The 16,905-nt window shown below is 40.6% G+C and overlaps 1 protein-coding gene across 4 annotated transcripts in view; it reads left to right on the top strand.

Annotated features, from left to right (window-relative positions):
- Nucleotides 1-16,905, top strand: part of LOC126416171 (uncharacterized) — a 106,154-nt gene that overhangs the window by 65,894 nt on the left and 23,355 nt on the right. The window lies entirely within an intron of this gene.

Raw genomic sequence — 16,905 nt, 5'->3', positions numbered from 1 at the left:
AGTGTAGAAGGTAGGAGTTCTGGGAGTGCTAGGGGTGAGGAGAGAGATGGACTCTGGGGGGGGGGGGGGGAGGTGGGGGGGGAGGTGGGGGGGGGGGGGGGGAGGTTCTGGGATGGGCCCAAGGATTTGATCAGAGAGTGTAAATCCTGTTGGATTTCTGGAATAGGGTCACTGTGGCAGGGTTTGTAGATTGATGACTCTCACAGCTGAGTTTTTCTGCCAGGTAATCAAAACAACAGTGGTGGAGCCTTTGTTAGGAGGTAGGATTATAACGTTGGGATATTATTCACATTGGGAAGCCCTATGATATTATCTGAGTCTGGCCTTGGCAACCAGATACTGTGGTCGAGTGTGTGTGTGTGTGTGTGTGTGTGTGTGTGTGTGTGCGGGGGGGTGTGCGTGTGCGTGTGCGTGTGCGTTGGGTGTGCGTGTGGGTGTGCGTGTGCGTGTGGGTGTGCGTGTGCGTGTGCGTGTGCGTGTGCGTGTGCGTGTGGGTGTGGGTGTGGGTGTGGGTGTGGGTGTGGGTGTGGGTGTGGGTGTGCGTGTGCGTGTGCGTGTGCGTGTGCGTGTGCGTGTGCGTGTGCGTGTGCGTGTGCGTGTGCGTGTGCGTGTGCGTGTGCGTGTGCGTGTGCGTGTGCGTGTGCGTGTGCGTGTGCGTGTGCGTGTGCGTGTGCGTGTGCGTGTGCGTGTGCGTGTGCGTGTGCGTGTGCGTGTGCGTGTGCGTGTGCGTGTGCGTGTGCGTGTGCGTGTGCGTGTGCGTGTGCGTGTGCGTGTGCGTGTGCGTGTGGGTGTGGGTGTGGGTGTGGGTGTGGGTGTGCGTGTGGGTGTGGGTGTGCGTGTGGGTGTGCGTGTGGGTGTGCGTGTGGGTGTGCGTGTGGGTGTGCGTGTGGGTGTGGGTGTGGGTGTGCTCGTGGGTGTGCGTGTGGGTGTGCGTGCGCGCGCGGGCGGGTGTGCGTGTGCGTAATTCTGATGAGGGCCTGTTTGGTCAAAAGCTTTCGATATGATGAGTAGCAGTTATCACTTTCATAGTATTGTCATTATTCCATCCTGTATTTTCTATTATTTGTACCGGAAGGAAAATTTGTTCTGACAGTTCCACAGATGGAGCTTTTAGGGGACTTTTGTGTATTTATATTGCTCTTGCTTCTCAAATGATTTTTTAAAAAGTATTGTTTCAGTGTCATCTGTCAGATTTGAATAAGCGGGTGATGTCCCTCAAGGATTTTTTTCCTTTTTAAGTGTCACTCTGAACCACAGCTAGTTTTTTCTGTTTTCTACTCTCCCTTTAGTTTTACAACATATATTAATCAGTCGAACTGAAGACAAAATTCTTGTATGAGAATTCAGCTAGCAATTTTTTTTTATAAAAAAGTGTTCTAACTTATAATCATCTCTCTTATTTTACTAAGATAGCAAAACTTCATATGAGACTCTGAATATACCTAGAAACAGTGTATACTATTTAGGCATCAAGTATGATGGAAAAACTGACATGGTTGCCACAATTAAAGGCTCTAAAGACAAAAAGTCTAAAGGCAGTGTTTATCATGAAATAATTCACACACACAATCATGTGGAGCAGACTGAGTATGTACCTTAGTTCTATTAGGCTTTGATACTTGGATTATAGAAGCACAGTTAACAGCTCAGATAAGCTGTTATGTCTGAAAATCACCACTGTTCATCAAAATAAGATTAGTCTGTTGTATATACAGACTTGTTGAGGCTGGAGATCCACCATCCAATGACAGCTCCTTACAGTGTTCCATGCGTGTAGCTTACTGTATTCTCCAAAAAAGACCAACCATCATTCTGTAATATTTCTGACCCACAAATGGAGCATAACTTCAAAGATTTATTCTGAACAACAAGATCTTTTGAGGTAGGTGGTAGAAGCATTTCCTGCTCTGGTCTTTGAAGAGCCCTAAACTGGTTTTAAGTTTACCACAGCACAGATTGTGTTTGAAAGTTTGTGTTTTTATATCATTTTAAAGACTTACTTGCCCTTAAAGAGCGCAGTTGGACTAAACTACATGGCCAATTCCTTTTGCTGCCTTCCTTACTGCCCAAACTTCTCTCATTCGCGTGCTGTGTTTTTGTTTCCGGTCCTCTGTCCATGCTTCTTGTTGGCTTCGTGTCTTCGGCTTCATCTTGATTGCCTTTTTGGTTGCCCATATTTCTTTCATCTTTCGACTGTGATCTTGCTTCTGTTCTTCAGTCCATTTTACACCTGTTCGTTTGTCACAGTGTTTCTCATGTAGTTTACTATATAAAGTAAAGTGGAGGGAGACACTATGGCTGCTCTGTGGTATATTATCAATCTGTCCTCAGGACATACTTAACAAATTCACACTTACTAAAGTAGAGTTGTATATGACCGTGAGGACACTGAAGCAAAGATGTGACCACATCATGAAATTTTTTACTTGGTCACACGTGAGTGCTGTGAAAGCTAACCAGTAGAAGTATCAAGCTGAGATAAAAGCCTACTCAATGTGGATTCGTTATCTGTATACAAAAAGGGGGTTGTGGTGATGGTTATCAAAGTGAATATAAATTCATGGAAACTGGTTTGCCAGCTGGAGTGGCCGAGCGGTTGTAGGTGCTTCAGTCTGGAACACCACGACCGCTATGGTAGTCGCAGGTTCGAATCCTGCCTCGGGCATGGATGTGTGTGATGTCCTTAGGTTAGTTAGGTTTAAATAGTACTAAGTTCTAGGGGACTGATGACCTCAGAAGTTAAGTCCCATAGTGCTCAGAGCCATTAGAACCATTTGAAACTGGTTTGTACATATAACAGGAAGAGAAAGTTGCATTAGGCACACTGTAATCCATTGAAAATGAAATGAAATGATCGTATGGCATTGTTGGCCGGGAGGCCCCATGCGGGGAAGTTCGGCCGCCGTATTGCAGGTCCTTTTTAGTTGACGCCACTTCGGCGACTTGCGAGTCAATGAAGATGAAATGATGATGAACACACAACACCCAGTCATCACGAGGCAGAGAAAATCCCTGACCCCGCTGGGAATCGAACCCGGGACCCCGTGCGCAGGAAGCGAGAACGCTACCGCAAGACTACGGGCTGCGGACTGTAATCCATTGTGCTGTCCTCTCGCATGCTGTAATCTACCTTTTCAACCATAGTGTCAAAAATAATCTGGAAATAGTGGGTAACAGTGGAGACGATAAGTTGTTCTTATTGAAAGTATCTCGACATGCCATTCTACTTTTGGCCAGTCAGACGAAGTGAATGTAACATCTCCCCAAATTGGGCTCTGTTGATCCTGCATGAATTCTGTATATGACAAAAAAAAAACCAACTATGAATTCTACCCACAGCAATAAGACCCAACATTTGTGCTTGCAGCACATAGATAAAATGATAGCAATTTATTGGCCATCTTATCTCTTCTCTGCTTTGTATTGTCTTCTTGTAACCACAGTCATGTCAAAATCCAAAACCAGGGTCAGCAGTGAGATACCAGTTATACATACATCAAATATTCCAGAACATACCATTATTACAAACATGAGGTATTTCAATAATCTTCTAGAAATGATAAATACTAAATAACAAATAATTGCTGGCGGTGGAGTTTCAGTGCTAGAGACCAGTACATCTCATCTTAAACATTATCTAAGACCTTTAGATATATCAGGTCAGCATTCATGGCTGCTTTCTGTTGCTTACTTGATTCGACAACTGTGGTTGCCATAAAATGCTGTAACTCTTCCCTCTTTACCTGGCATATGAGAGAAGCGAGGTCATGGTTATATTTGACAACTGCCATGGGGACCACATTTGCGAGTCATACTTCTTTGATCCAGTTTTGTGTTGTTTCCTCAGTGCACTGGAACCACTTGAATTCTGTTGTTTTTATGACATCCTTTACAAGAAGTGCATGGTACATGTTTTCTGCAACTCCTTTCACCTAGTTTGAGATGTTTTCATCTTCTGTCATACTTGGATTCATAATGTGGGATGGGGCCAAAGCATTTAGTACGAAGAACTGTTCTGTTTCCCCATGATGTTGGACCATTCTCTTCAGCAGTTGTCTCTGTAAGCAGACTTGCTGCTGATTGTCACAAAACATTTGCTTTAGTTTGGCCTGGCATTTATTCCATCTGTTGAGCTTTCCATTTTTGTTGTTGGATCACTGCTGGGCTCTGCTGTTCAAGTAAAAGTGGACATTTGTCAAACTCATCATGTCAATATGGTGATAGTATAAATATGGTAAATATTTTTATATTTTGCTTTGTATGTAAACTTCCACCTAAATAACCGAGCGGTAGATATAAATGTAAACTAAGGCTAGATGATGTATCCATTCCTTTTGTAAGTAATCATTTAGCCATATAAAACTGATGTTTTAGTCTTCTCACTTTAACTGCATTTGTTTCAGACAGTTCATTTTAAACCAAGACCTATGTGGCTAACAAATATTTTGTGTACTCAACGATGAGAGAATGAATGATGTGGAAAAGACTAAAGTAAGATAATCAGTGAAATTTTATTTTGTTTATTGTGTTTTTTATGTACTAATAACATGTATGTCAGAGTGTTTTACTGAGCACACTACTAGTTGTGATATTGTGTTCCACAAATCATAATCATCATTACCATCATTAGCATTTTGGTTCTGTGTTAAATGCTTTAATAAGTCAAAGTTGCCTATCCATATTCTCATTGATCAAGATAGCAATGGGAAAGAAGATGACAAAATTAAGACTAAAATGCTAAATGATTCATTGTGAAATTGTTTCACCATACAAAATCAAAACACAGTTTCTACTTTAGATTGTCACATGGATGCAAAAATGATTGGTACAAAAACAAATGAACACGGAGTAAAAAAAAACAACCAAAGAACCTTGATAGGTCGCTTAAATAATAGAGCACTCAACATGATTGAAAAATATTCTGACGATTCCAATCTGTAAAAAGGGCTGCAGGACTGATACAAAGAATTGCAGACATCAGTTTATTGTAGATTTATGGAATATATTTTTGGGGTGTAACACCTGCTCTGTAGAACTTGACACTGATTCCCCATTCACTGGTTGTAAAGTTCAATATTGTTGGACTACATGATCAAAGTTTAGCTACTGGAGTCAGTTACAATTGCTAAATGTCTGGAGTAAACCCCAGTCCACTTTAAGATAGAAGGATTACATAAATCTAGCTGCAGGAAGGCAGATGAGTACCTCCTCCCATATACATATTTAAAACAAATTGACTAATTTATTATTATATGGTATTGTACTTTCAAAGCCACAGAAACTCATATGTACTAGAATAAGGGAAGGCATACAAAATGCATTAGTCGTATAGAATGTTTCACATTGATAATGTCTGTCATAATTTCATAAAATTATTCACATCACAGGGAGGCATAAGATTTTTTACAAGCCAGGATATAAAGCACACACATGGAAATTCAACAAAAACACTAGACATTGTTAATTGATCATAATTTCAAAGAAGCCATAATCAAACCTTAAATGAACCACCACCATCAGCCATGCTAGATAGTGTGCATTTAACCTTTGCAGTGGCTGGAGGAAATAACTGTAGGTGTGAACAATTGTAATAAAAATGTAAGACTGTGTGAACATGTGTGCAGGAATGAAACCTTTAAGAGAGTAATGTAACTAAAGTAACATACAAAAAACCATAAAGTGTTGTTCCAGACCATTCAAATTAAACTTTTTGTGTGAAGCAATCATTTGATCAAATAGAAAGATTCGTTATTTGATGCCTTGTGCCATTGGAAGGTGTAATGTAATATGAGATCTTGTTTGTCTTGTGTTAACTAAAATGAATGAGAATGAGCCCACAACTGAAAACAAGTTGTGTACAAGAATAAAGATGATGTGCAGCTGTGGTGCAATCTTGTCCAGAAACCTGTAGCCCCTCCCAAATAGCCCTAGGTCTTCAGGGTCCTATTTCTCGCTTTGTTATTTTAATCATTTCTACACCTACAACCATGTTCTACAAACCAATGTGAAGTGCTTCCATTATACCATGTATTAAGGTTTCTTTCTGTGCCATTCACATATGAAGCAGAGAAAGCATGATTTCTAAAATTCCTCTGTGTGCCTTTTTAAGTAATCTAATCCTGTCTCCACTGTATGTATGGGAATGACCCATACAAGACTGTTCTATGTTCCTGCATGCCTCATGAAACTTTGTGGGTAAACTTTGATGCAATAGGTGGTATCTTTCTTCAAGCACCTGCCAGTTCTGGTTTTTCAGCACCTCAGTTATTCTCTTCCATGGGTCAAACAAACCTGTGACCATTTGTGTTGCCTTTATTTATGTATATCTGATATTCTGTGGTAGTCCTACTTGATGTAGGGCCTACACAGTTGAACAATATTCTAGATTTGGTTGCACAAGTGTTTTCCAAACAATCTCTTTTGTAGATTGATTTTTTTTTTCAATACCCTGCCAATGAAGTGAAGCATGTCATTTGCATTACCTAAAACCAAGTGTATCATTCCATTTCATATCCCGACAAATCATTAACGTAGGTTTTTGTGAGGGTTGACTGATTCCAGTTGTTACTCATTGATATTGTAGGCATAGGATACTTCATATCTGTGTTATGTGGCATGTGAAATTTTAAATTTATGAAAATTTAAAGCAAATTGTCAGTCTTTGCACCATTTGTAAGTTCTGCAAAGATTTTATTGGGTACTTGTACAGCTTTTTGTAGGGTAGTACTGCATTAGATAACTGGATTATTTGCAAAAAGTCTGGGGACACTATTAACATTATCTGCCAAGTTATTAGTATACAACATAAGCAGCAAACATCTCATTTTCTTGAAGCATATCCAGAATTACTTCTATATTTGTCAGTGACACGTAATGTGAGATAACATAACATGCTGGATGCTCCTGTAAAGAAATCCTGTCTCAAATTCATTTGAGATCGTAGCTCGTGTGATAATGCTTTTGTTAATAATCATTGATGTAGTATTGAATCAAATGCTTCTAGAAAAGTGAGAAATACTGTGTCCACCTGATTGGCTTGATACATAGCTTTCGGAACATGAAATGAGGAAAAAAGGTACCTCAGATGTTGAAAGGAGAATGTACCATGGGCCAGTGTCAGGCTTATTTGATTAATCTTTCAACCTGCAGATGGAATCAAATTTTTAAAGTTTTATCATTATTTTGTGGTCTTCCTTCCACATATGTATACATATGGCTGTCTGTCAGATTTCGTGATATATTGTAACCCTTTCCACTCCAGTTGTGAGTGACACTCTACATTACGAATTTTGTTTTCATTCTCAAATCTGATTGTACTAGAGATCATTGATGCCCTGTACTGGCATCTAGGGAAGCCTGTGTTAACACAGTATCAAACTGTATAACAATTGTGTTGAGAGAATGATTATAATTAATGGCTGGTTCTTCATGTACAGCCCTTTCTGAAGAAGAGATCTTAAGGCATTTAGAGGAATGTCTAAGTGAAAATTAGAGTGCTATGATTTTGATGATGACAGTGATTCATTTGTAAACAACTGGAACGAAAGGATGGTGGAAACAGTCCATCTCTCAAGAGTTTCAGAAAATATCACACACTATTGTAATGCTTCTGTAAATATATTTGAATGAAAATGCAGGTTTTGTTGTAATGTTGTTGGTGGTCAGTGGCCTCATCGTTCCCACAAAGACGCCTGCATGGTTCTCTGTGACACGCTCACTACCCGGGCAGCAGCCGTTTAAATAAGAGTGTAAAGAGACTCCCTGTGTCTGCATTATGAAGTACAAAGGGTTAATCAATTATTGCAGTAAAAATGTAAACATTATTGTAAAAACAAAAATAATAACTAAAAATATAGTAATAAAACATCATTTGAAAAGATAGTTGCTACTCACCATATAGTGGAGGTGCTGAGATGCAGATAGGCACAATAAAGAGACTGTCAGAAAGTGAGTTTTCGGCCAACAAGGCCTTTGTTGAAAGTACACACACACACACACACACACACACACACACACACGCACACACACACGAAAGCGCGCACGCGCGCGCCAGAGTCTCTGGCAGATGTAGCCAGACTGCAAGCAGCAGCGCATGATGGGAGAGGCAACAGGGTGACGGGTGTAAAGAGGAGGCTGGGGCAAGGAAAGGGAGGGATAGTAGGGTAGGGGTGAGGGATGGTAAAGTGCCGCTTGTGGAAATGTACAAGGACGAGGCGGAGAGATGGTAGGGCAGCTAGGTGTGTCGGGAGGTGAGAGAGAGGGTGTGGGGTAACAGAAAAGGAGAGAAATAAAATGACTAGGTGTGGAATAGAGGGCTGCGTGGTGCTGGAACGGGAACAGGGAGGGGCTAGTTTGGTAACGACAATGACTAATGAACGTTGAGGCCAGGAAGGTTACGATACATTGCAGGGAGAGTTCCCACCTGCGCAATTCAGAAAAGCTGGTGTCGGTGGGAAGGATCCAGATGGTACATGCTGTGAAGTACTCATTGAAATGAAGAATGTTGTTTTGGGCAGCGTGCTCAGCAACAGGTGCAGCTGTTTCTTGGCCACAGTTTGTTGGTGGCCTTTCATGCAGACAGACAGTTTGTTGATTGCCATGCCCATGTAGAATGCAGCAGAGTGGGTGTAGCTTAGCTTGTAGATCACATGACTGGTTTCACAGGTAGCCCTGCCTTTGATGGTGATATTTGTGACCGGACTGGTGTAGGTGGTGGTGGAAGGATATATAGGACAAGTTTTGCATGTAAGTCTATTACAGGTATATGAGCCATGAGGCAAGGGGTTGGGAGCAAGGGTTGTATAGGGATGGACGAGGATATTGTGTAGGTTCTTTGGGTGGTGGAATACCACTGTGTGGGCGGGAAGGGGGGAGGGAAGGATGGTGGGTAAGACATTCCTCATTTCAGGGCACAATGAGAGGTAGTTGAAACACTGGCGGAGAATGTGACTCAGTCCTGGCATCAACATTCATTAGTTCCGTCTCTAGATTGCCACACAGATGACAAAATGGTTGATATCGAAATAGATGACAGAGGGATAGAAAAACAATTAAAATTGCTCAAAAGAGGAAAGGCCACTGGACCTGATGGGATACCAGTTCGATTTTACACAGAGCACACGAAGGAAATTGGCCCCCCTTCTTGCAGCGGTGTACCATAGGTCTCTAGAAGAGCGTAACATTCGAAAAGATTGGAAAAGGGCACAGGTCATCCTCGTTTTCAAGAAAGGACGTCGAACAGATGTGCAGAACTATAGACCTATATCTCTAATGTTGATCAGTTGTAGAATTTTGAAACACGTATTATGTTAGAGTATAATGACTCTTTTGGAGACTAGAAATCTACTCTGTAGGAATTAACATGGGTTTTGAAAAAGACGATCGTGTGAAATCCCGCTTGCGCTATTTGTCCAAGAGACTCGGATGGCCATAGACACGGGTTCACAGGTAGATGCCGTGTTTCTTGACTTCCGCAAGGCGCTCGATACAGTTCCCCCACTGTCGTTTAATGAACAAAGTAAGAGCATATGGACTATCAGACCAATTGTGTGATTGGATTGAGGAGTTCCTAGATAACAGGACGCAGCATGTTATTCTCAATGGAGAGAAGTCTTCCGAAGTAAGAGTGATTTCAGGTGTGGCGCAGGGGAGTGTCTAGGACCGTTGCTATTCACAATATATATAAATAACCTTGTGGATAACATCGGAAGTTCACTGAGGCTATTTGTGGATGATGCTGTAGTATATCGAGAGGTTGTAACAATGGACAGTTGTACTGAAATGCTGGAGGATCTGCAACGAATTGACGCATGGGTCAGGGAATGGCAATTGAATCTCAATGTAGACAAGTGTAAAGTGCTGCGAATACATAGAAAGAAAGATCCTTTATCATTTAGCTACAATATAGCAGGTCAGCAACGGGAAGCAGTTAATTCCATAAATTATCTGGGAGTAGGCATTAGGAGTGATTTAAAATGCAATGACCATATAAAATTAATCGTTGGTAAAGCAGATCCCAGACTGAGATTCATTGGAAGAATCCTACGAAAATGCAGTCTGAAAACAAAGAAAGTAGCTTACAACACACTTGTTCACCCATTGCTTGAATACTGCTCACCGGTGTGGGATCCGTACCAGATAGGGTTGATAGAAGAGATAGAGAAGATCCAACAGAGAGCAGCACGCTTCGTTGCAGGATTATTTAGTAATTGCAAAAGCGTTACGGAGATGATAGATAAACTCCAGTGGAAGACTCTACAAGAGAGACGCTCAGTAGCTCGGTACAGGCTTTTGTTGAGGTTTCAAGAACATATCTTCACCGAGGAGTCGAGCAGTATATTGCTCCCTCCTACGTATATCTTGCGAAGAGACCATGAGGATAAAACCAGAGAGATTAGAGCCCACACAGAGGCATACTGACAATCTTTCTTTCCACAAACAATACGAGACTGGAATAGAAGAGAGAACCGATAGAGGTATTTGAGGTACCCTCCGCCACACACTGTCAGGTGGCTTGTGGCGTATGGATGTAGATGTAGATGTAGATGTAGAATCATTGTCCTTATCCATTTAGTCGTTCCCTGTTTCCATTCAAACACTACCCAGCCATCTATTCCACCAACCCATCATCAGTCTTTTTACTTCTCTCCTTTTCCATTACCCCCCTCCCTCCCCCTACTCTCTATCAGATCTCCTGACTACACCAAGGTGCCTTACCATCTCTCCACCTCATCCCTGTATGTTCCTACAAGCAGCACTTTGCCGTCCCCCACCCCTACCCTGCAATCTCTCCCTCTCCCTACCCCAGCCTCCTCCTTATCCCCACCACCTGGTTGCCTCTCCCATCATACACTGCTGCTTGCAGTCTGGCTTCATCTGCAAGAGACTGTTTGTGTGTGTGTGTGTGTGTGTGTGTGTGTGTGTGTGTGTGTGTGTGTGTGTGTGTGTGTGTGTACTTTCGATGAAGGTCTTGTTGGCCGAAAGTGTATTTGAAAATTTAGTTGCTCAGGAAAGAAATATTGAGGTGGAAGGAAAAATGGACTGATAAGTACAGGTTTTAATAATTGACATATACCAGTGGCAAGTGACAGTCATTACGTTCACTGTGTGTGAGCAGTGGTAACGTTATTATTATCAGTGCCAAAAACAGTTTTTTCGAAAATTCCTTCAGCAAAAATGGATAAGGTAAAATATTCCATAATTCAAATCAAGAACAGCTGCCAACATGAGTAACATAGAAGTAGATATTCTCGATATAGCAAAGCAACTTAAACACTTAATGAAGTCAAGTCTTCTAGTTCATATTGTATACCAATTAGGTTCCTTTCAGAGTAAACTGATGCAATAGCTCCATGTTTAGCAATTGTATATAACTGCTCGCTCAAAATTGTTTACCTAAGGACTGGTAAGTTGCACAGGTCACATCAATACACAAGAAAGGAAATGGAAGTAATCCACTGAATTACAGATCCAGATCACTTACGTAGATTTGCAGTAGTATGTTGTAACATAGTATTTGTTCAAACTCTGAATTGCCTCAAAAATGATCTGTTGACATATAGTCAGCACAGATTCAGTACACATTATTCTTGTGAAATACACCTGCCGCTTTATTCAAACAAAATGAGTGCTATCAATAGAGGATCTCAAAAGTATTCCACTTCTCTAGATTTCCAGAAGGTATTTGACACCATTCCTCACAAGCAGCTTCTAATCAAATTATGTACCTATGGAGCATCAAAGCAGTTGAGAGACTGGATTCATGATTTCCCATCAGAAAGGTGTCATAGCTGTTGATGGAAAATCATAGAGTAAAACAGAAGTGATATCTGACATTCCCTAAGGAAGTGTCATCAGCCATCTGCTGGTCCTAATCTAATAAACAATTTAAGAGACAATATGAGCAGCCCTTGTAAGATTATTTGCAGATGGCACTGTCATTTACTGTCTAGTAAAGTCGTCAGAAAATTGAAACTGATTGCAGAATTATTTAGACAAGATATCTGTATTGTGTGGGAAGTGGTAATTGATTCTAAACAATAAAAAGTGCGAGTTCGTCCACATGTTTACTAAAAAGAACCCAAAAATTTCTTTTATACAGTAAATTACACAACTAAATAGCTAGGGATGACAATTACGGACAACTTAAATTGGAATGACCACATAAAAAATATTCTGGGGAAAGACAACCAAAGACTGGGTTTTATTGGTAGAATGGTTAGAAGATGCAACAAATCTAGTAGAGAGGCTGCCTTCGTTACACTTGTCTGTCCTCTTTTGGAGTATTGCTCTGTAGTGTGTGGTCTAGGATCCCCACCAGATGGACAGAGGACATAAAAAGTTTGAAGAAAGGCAGGTCATTTTACATTAACCTGTAATGGAGGTAGTGTCAGGAATACGATATGGTAGTTGGCGTGACAATCAATAAAAGGTAAAGGTGTTTCTTGTTGTGTTAAGATCTTTTCATGAAATTTCAATCACTAACTTTCTCTTCCGATTGCAAATTGTTTTATTAACTCCCACTTACACAAGAAGAAATGACCATTGTAATGAAATAAGAAAAACCAGAGCCTGCACAAACAGATTCAAGTTTTCCCACATGCTGTTTGAGAGTTTAATGGCAGGGAAATAGTCTGGATGTGGTTCAATGAATCCTCCGCCATGCACTTGAGTGTGAATTGCAGAATAGTCATGTAGATGAAGCTATTGGCCTACTTCCAGACCATCAGTGTTAAGACACAATAAAATCTTTATGCAAGATTTGCAAAGACAGCAATGAATCCACAATAAGAAAATGTTGAAGATTAAAAATAAATCTCACTCACACTTGGATAAATTTACGAAATAGCATAGTTTCCATAACAATTATCAGTGGCGGCAGTGGCTGATACTCATGCCTGAGTTTTCATTTTTCTTTTGCATTTTCATTATTGCATGACAGTTCAGGTATGGAGATGCCCATGGTGGCATAGCAGACCAGTTGAGGCATGAAACATATGGTCACAGAGTAGAGGGTGTGGCTGAACCTGATGAAGTTTACGTTTCTGACATTTTTCATTTTCCTGCCTCTGACATTCCTGCTCAAAATGTAATACAACAGCTGCAGTCACTGTGCGTCATTGTTTACGATCTTCTTCTGTGGTGCACCATTTACTTGGGTAAATGTTTAGACTTGTAGGTTTTTCTTGAGTTGGTCCTTACACTGTTTCAGAGGAGCACCATGAGGCCTTCTACCTGTGCTCACTTCACTATATAAAATTTGTCAAGGAAGTCTGTTGTTTCTCGTCCACTGGATATGTCCAATCAATCTGAGTAGATGACCAATAACAATGGCTTCTTTTCTATACATCTTTGCCTTCTCAAGAACCATAGTGTTTGATACAAAGTCATCCCATTTGATGATCATAATGCATCTGAGTCTATTGGTTGAAGCCTTATGGATTCTTAAGATCACTGTGATATAGTATCCAGGTTTAGCAACCATAGAGATGGGTAAAAACAACTACTGCTAGATTCATCATCAGTTTGGTGCATAGTGTCAGATCTTTATTCAGGAAGACCTAACGTAGAGACGTCCAAAAGCGACATGTGTGACATGCATCGTGTTCTCCATGTCCTTTTCCGACAAACAATTAGTTGATAATATACTTCCTAGATAGATCACTTCCTCTAGTTGTTCCAAATTTGTGCTGGAAATAGAGATACTGGGATCCAGAAAGGCAGTTCCAGGGTAATAAGATAGTTTGTGCTCAGACTCTAATGGCCACTCAGCTTAAAACAGTATTTTTATGATACAGGTGCTAAATGGGCAAACAATTTTATTTTTAAGTGTATAGTACCATGTTGTGTGTTCACAAACTTGTCACTTTCTCTATTCGGTGTGTGGGTTGACAACTAATTTTCATTAAATTATTAATTGTTGTCCTGTCAATGGGACATTAAGCAGTACTATTACTTACTCTCCTTTGCTGACTGTATGCATTGATGACACAGCAAAATTTGACTATTATATGAAAGACGCCAGACAAACATGGTTACTGAAGAGGGGCAGCAGCCTTTTCAGAAGCTGCAGGGGCAACAGTCTGGATGATTGACTGACATGGCCTTGTAACACTAACCAAAACGGCCTTGCTGTGCTGGTATTGTGAACGGCTGAAAACAAGGGGAAACTACAGTTGTAATTTTTCCCAAGGGCATGCAGCTTTACTGTGTGGTTAAATGATGATGGCGTCCTCCTGGATAAAATATTCCAGAGGTAAAATAGTTCACCATTCGGATCTCCAGGCGGGGACTACTCAGGAGGACGTTATTATCAGGACAAAGAAATCTGGCATTCTATGGGTCAGAGTGGAATGTCAGATCCCTTAATCGGGCAGGTAGGTTAGAAAATTTAAAAAGGGAAATGGATAGGTTAAAGTTAGGTATAGTGGGAATTAGTGACGTTCGGTGGCAGGAGGAACAAGACTTTTGGTCAGGTGAATACAGGGTTATAAATACAATATCAAATAGGGGTAATGCAGGAGTAGGTTTAATAATGAATAAAAAAAATAGGAAATCGGGTAAGCTACTACAAACAGCATAATGAACGCATTATTGTGGCCAAGATAGATACGAAGCCCACGCCTACCACAGTAGTATAAGTTTATATGCCAACTAGCTCTGCAGATGGCAAAGAGATAATGAAATGTGTGATGAGATAAAAGAAATTATTCAGGTAGTGAAGGGAGACGAAAATTTAATAGTCAACGATGACTGGAATTCGACAGTAGGAAAAGGTAGAGAAGGAAACGTAGTAGGTGACTATGGACTGGAAGCAAGGAATGAAGGAGGAAGCCGCCTGGTAGAATTTTGCACATAATCAAAGCTAACACTTGCTTCAAGAATCATGAAAGAAGGTTATATACATGGAAGAACCCTGGAGATACTAAAAGGTATCAGATAGATTATATAATGGTAAGACAGAGATTTAGGAACCAGGTTTTGAATTGTAGGACATTTCCAGGGGCAGATGTGGACTCTGACCACAATCTGTTGGTTATGACCTGTAGATTAAAACTGAAGAAACTGCAGAAAGGTGGGAATTTAAGGAGATGGGACCTGGATAAACTGACTAAACCAGAGGTTGTAGAGAGTTTCAGGGAGAGCATTAGGGAACGATTGACAAGAATGGGGGAAAGAAATACAGTAGAAGACGAATGGGTAGCTTTTAGAGATGAAATAGTGAAGGCAGCACAGGATCAAGTAGGTAAAAAAACGATGGCTAATAGAAATCCTTGGGTAACAGAAGAGATATTGAATTTAATTGATGAAAGGAGAAAATACAAAAATGCAGTAAATAAAGCGGGCAAAAAGGAATACAAACATCTCAAAAATGAGATCGACAGGAAGTGCAAAATGGCTAAGCAGGGATGGCTAGAAGAAAACTGAAAGGATTGAGGCGTGTATCACTAGGGCTAAGATAGATACTGCGTACAGGAAAATTAGAGAGACCTTTGGAGAAAAGAGAACCATTTGTATGAATATCAAGAGCTCAGATGGAAACCCAGTTCTAAGCAAAGAATGGAAAGCAGAAAGGTGGAAGGAGTATATAGAGGGTCTATACAAGGACGGCATTCTCGAGGACAATATTATGAAAATGGAAGAGGATGTAGATGAAGATGAAATGGGAGATATTATACTGCATGAAGAGTTTGACAGAGCACTGAAAGACCTGAGTCGAAACAAGGCCCCGGGAGTAGACAACATTCCATTAGAACTACTGATAGCCTTGGGATAGCCAGCCCTGACAAAACTCTACCATGTGGTGAGCAAGATGTATGAGACAGGTGAAATATAATAATTCCAATCCCGAAGAAAGCAGGTGTTGACAGATGTGAAAATTACCGAACTATCATTTTAATACGCCACTAACACATATTCTTTACAGACGAATGGAAAGACTGGTAGAAGCCGACCTCCTGGAAGATCAGTCTGGAGTCTGTAAAAATATTGGAACATGTGAGTCAATATTGACACTACGACTAATCTTAGAAAATATATTAAGGAAAGACAAACCTACATTTCTAGCATTTGTAGACGTAGAGAAAGTCTTTCGACAATGTTGACTGGAATACTCTCTTTCAAATTCTGAAGGTGGCAGGGGTAAAATACAGGAGCGAAAGGCTATTTACAATTTGTACAGAAACCAGATGGGAGTTACAAGAGTCGAGGGGCACGAAAGGGAAGTAGTGGTTGGGAAGGGAGTGAGACAGGGTTGTAGCCTATCCCCGTTGTTATTCAATCTGTATATTGAGCAAGCAGTAAGGGAAACAAAAGAAATATTCGGAGTAGGAATTAAAATCCATGGAGAAGAAATAAAAGCTTTGAGGTTTGCAGATGACATTGTAATTCTGTAGAGACAGCAAAGGACTTGGAAGAGCAGTTGAACAGAATGGACAGTGTCTTGAAAGGAGGATATGAGATGAACATCAACAAAACCAAAATGAGGATATTGAAATGTAGTTGAATTAAATGGGGTTATGCTGAGGGAATTAGGTTAGGAAATGAGACGCTTAAAGTAGTAAATGAGTTTTGCAATTTGGGGAGCAAAATAACTGATGATGGTGAAGTAGGGAGGATATAAAATGTAGATTGTCAATGGCAAGGGAAGCGTTTCTGAAGAAGAGAAATTTGTTAACATCAAGTATAGATTTAAGTGTCTGGAAGTCGTTTGTGAAAGTATTTGTATGGAGTGTAGCCATGTATGAAAGTGAAACATGGGCGATAAATAGTTTGGACAAGAAGAGAATAGAAGCTTTCGAAATGTGGTGCTGCAGAAGAATGCTGAAGATTAGATGGGTAGCTCACATAACTAATGAGGAGGTATTGAATAGAGTTGGGGAGAAGAGAAAGTTGTGGTACAACTTG

This window comes from Schistocerca serialis, chromosome 1 (genome assembly GCF_023864345.2).
Source record: "Schistocerca serialis cubense isolate TAMUIC-IGC-003099 chromosome 1, iqSchSeri2.2, whole genome shotgun sequence".
Lineage (NCBI taxonomy): Eukaryota > Metazoa > Arthropoda > Insecta > Orthoptera > Acrididae > Schistocerca > Schistocerca serialis.
The sequence above is the reverse complement of the archived record's forward strand: the minus strand, read 5'-3'. Positions and strand labels throughout refer to the sequence as shown.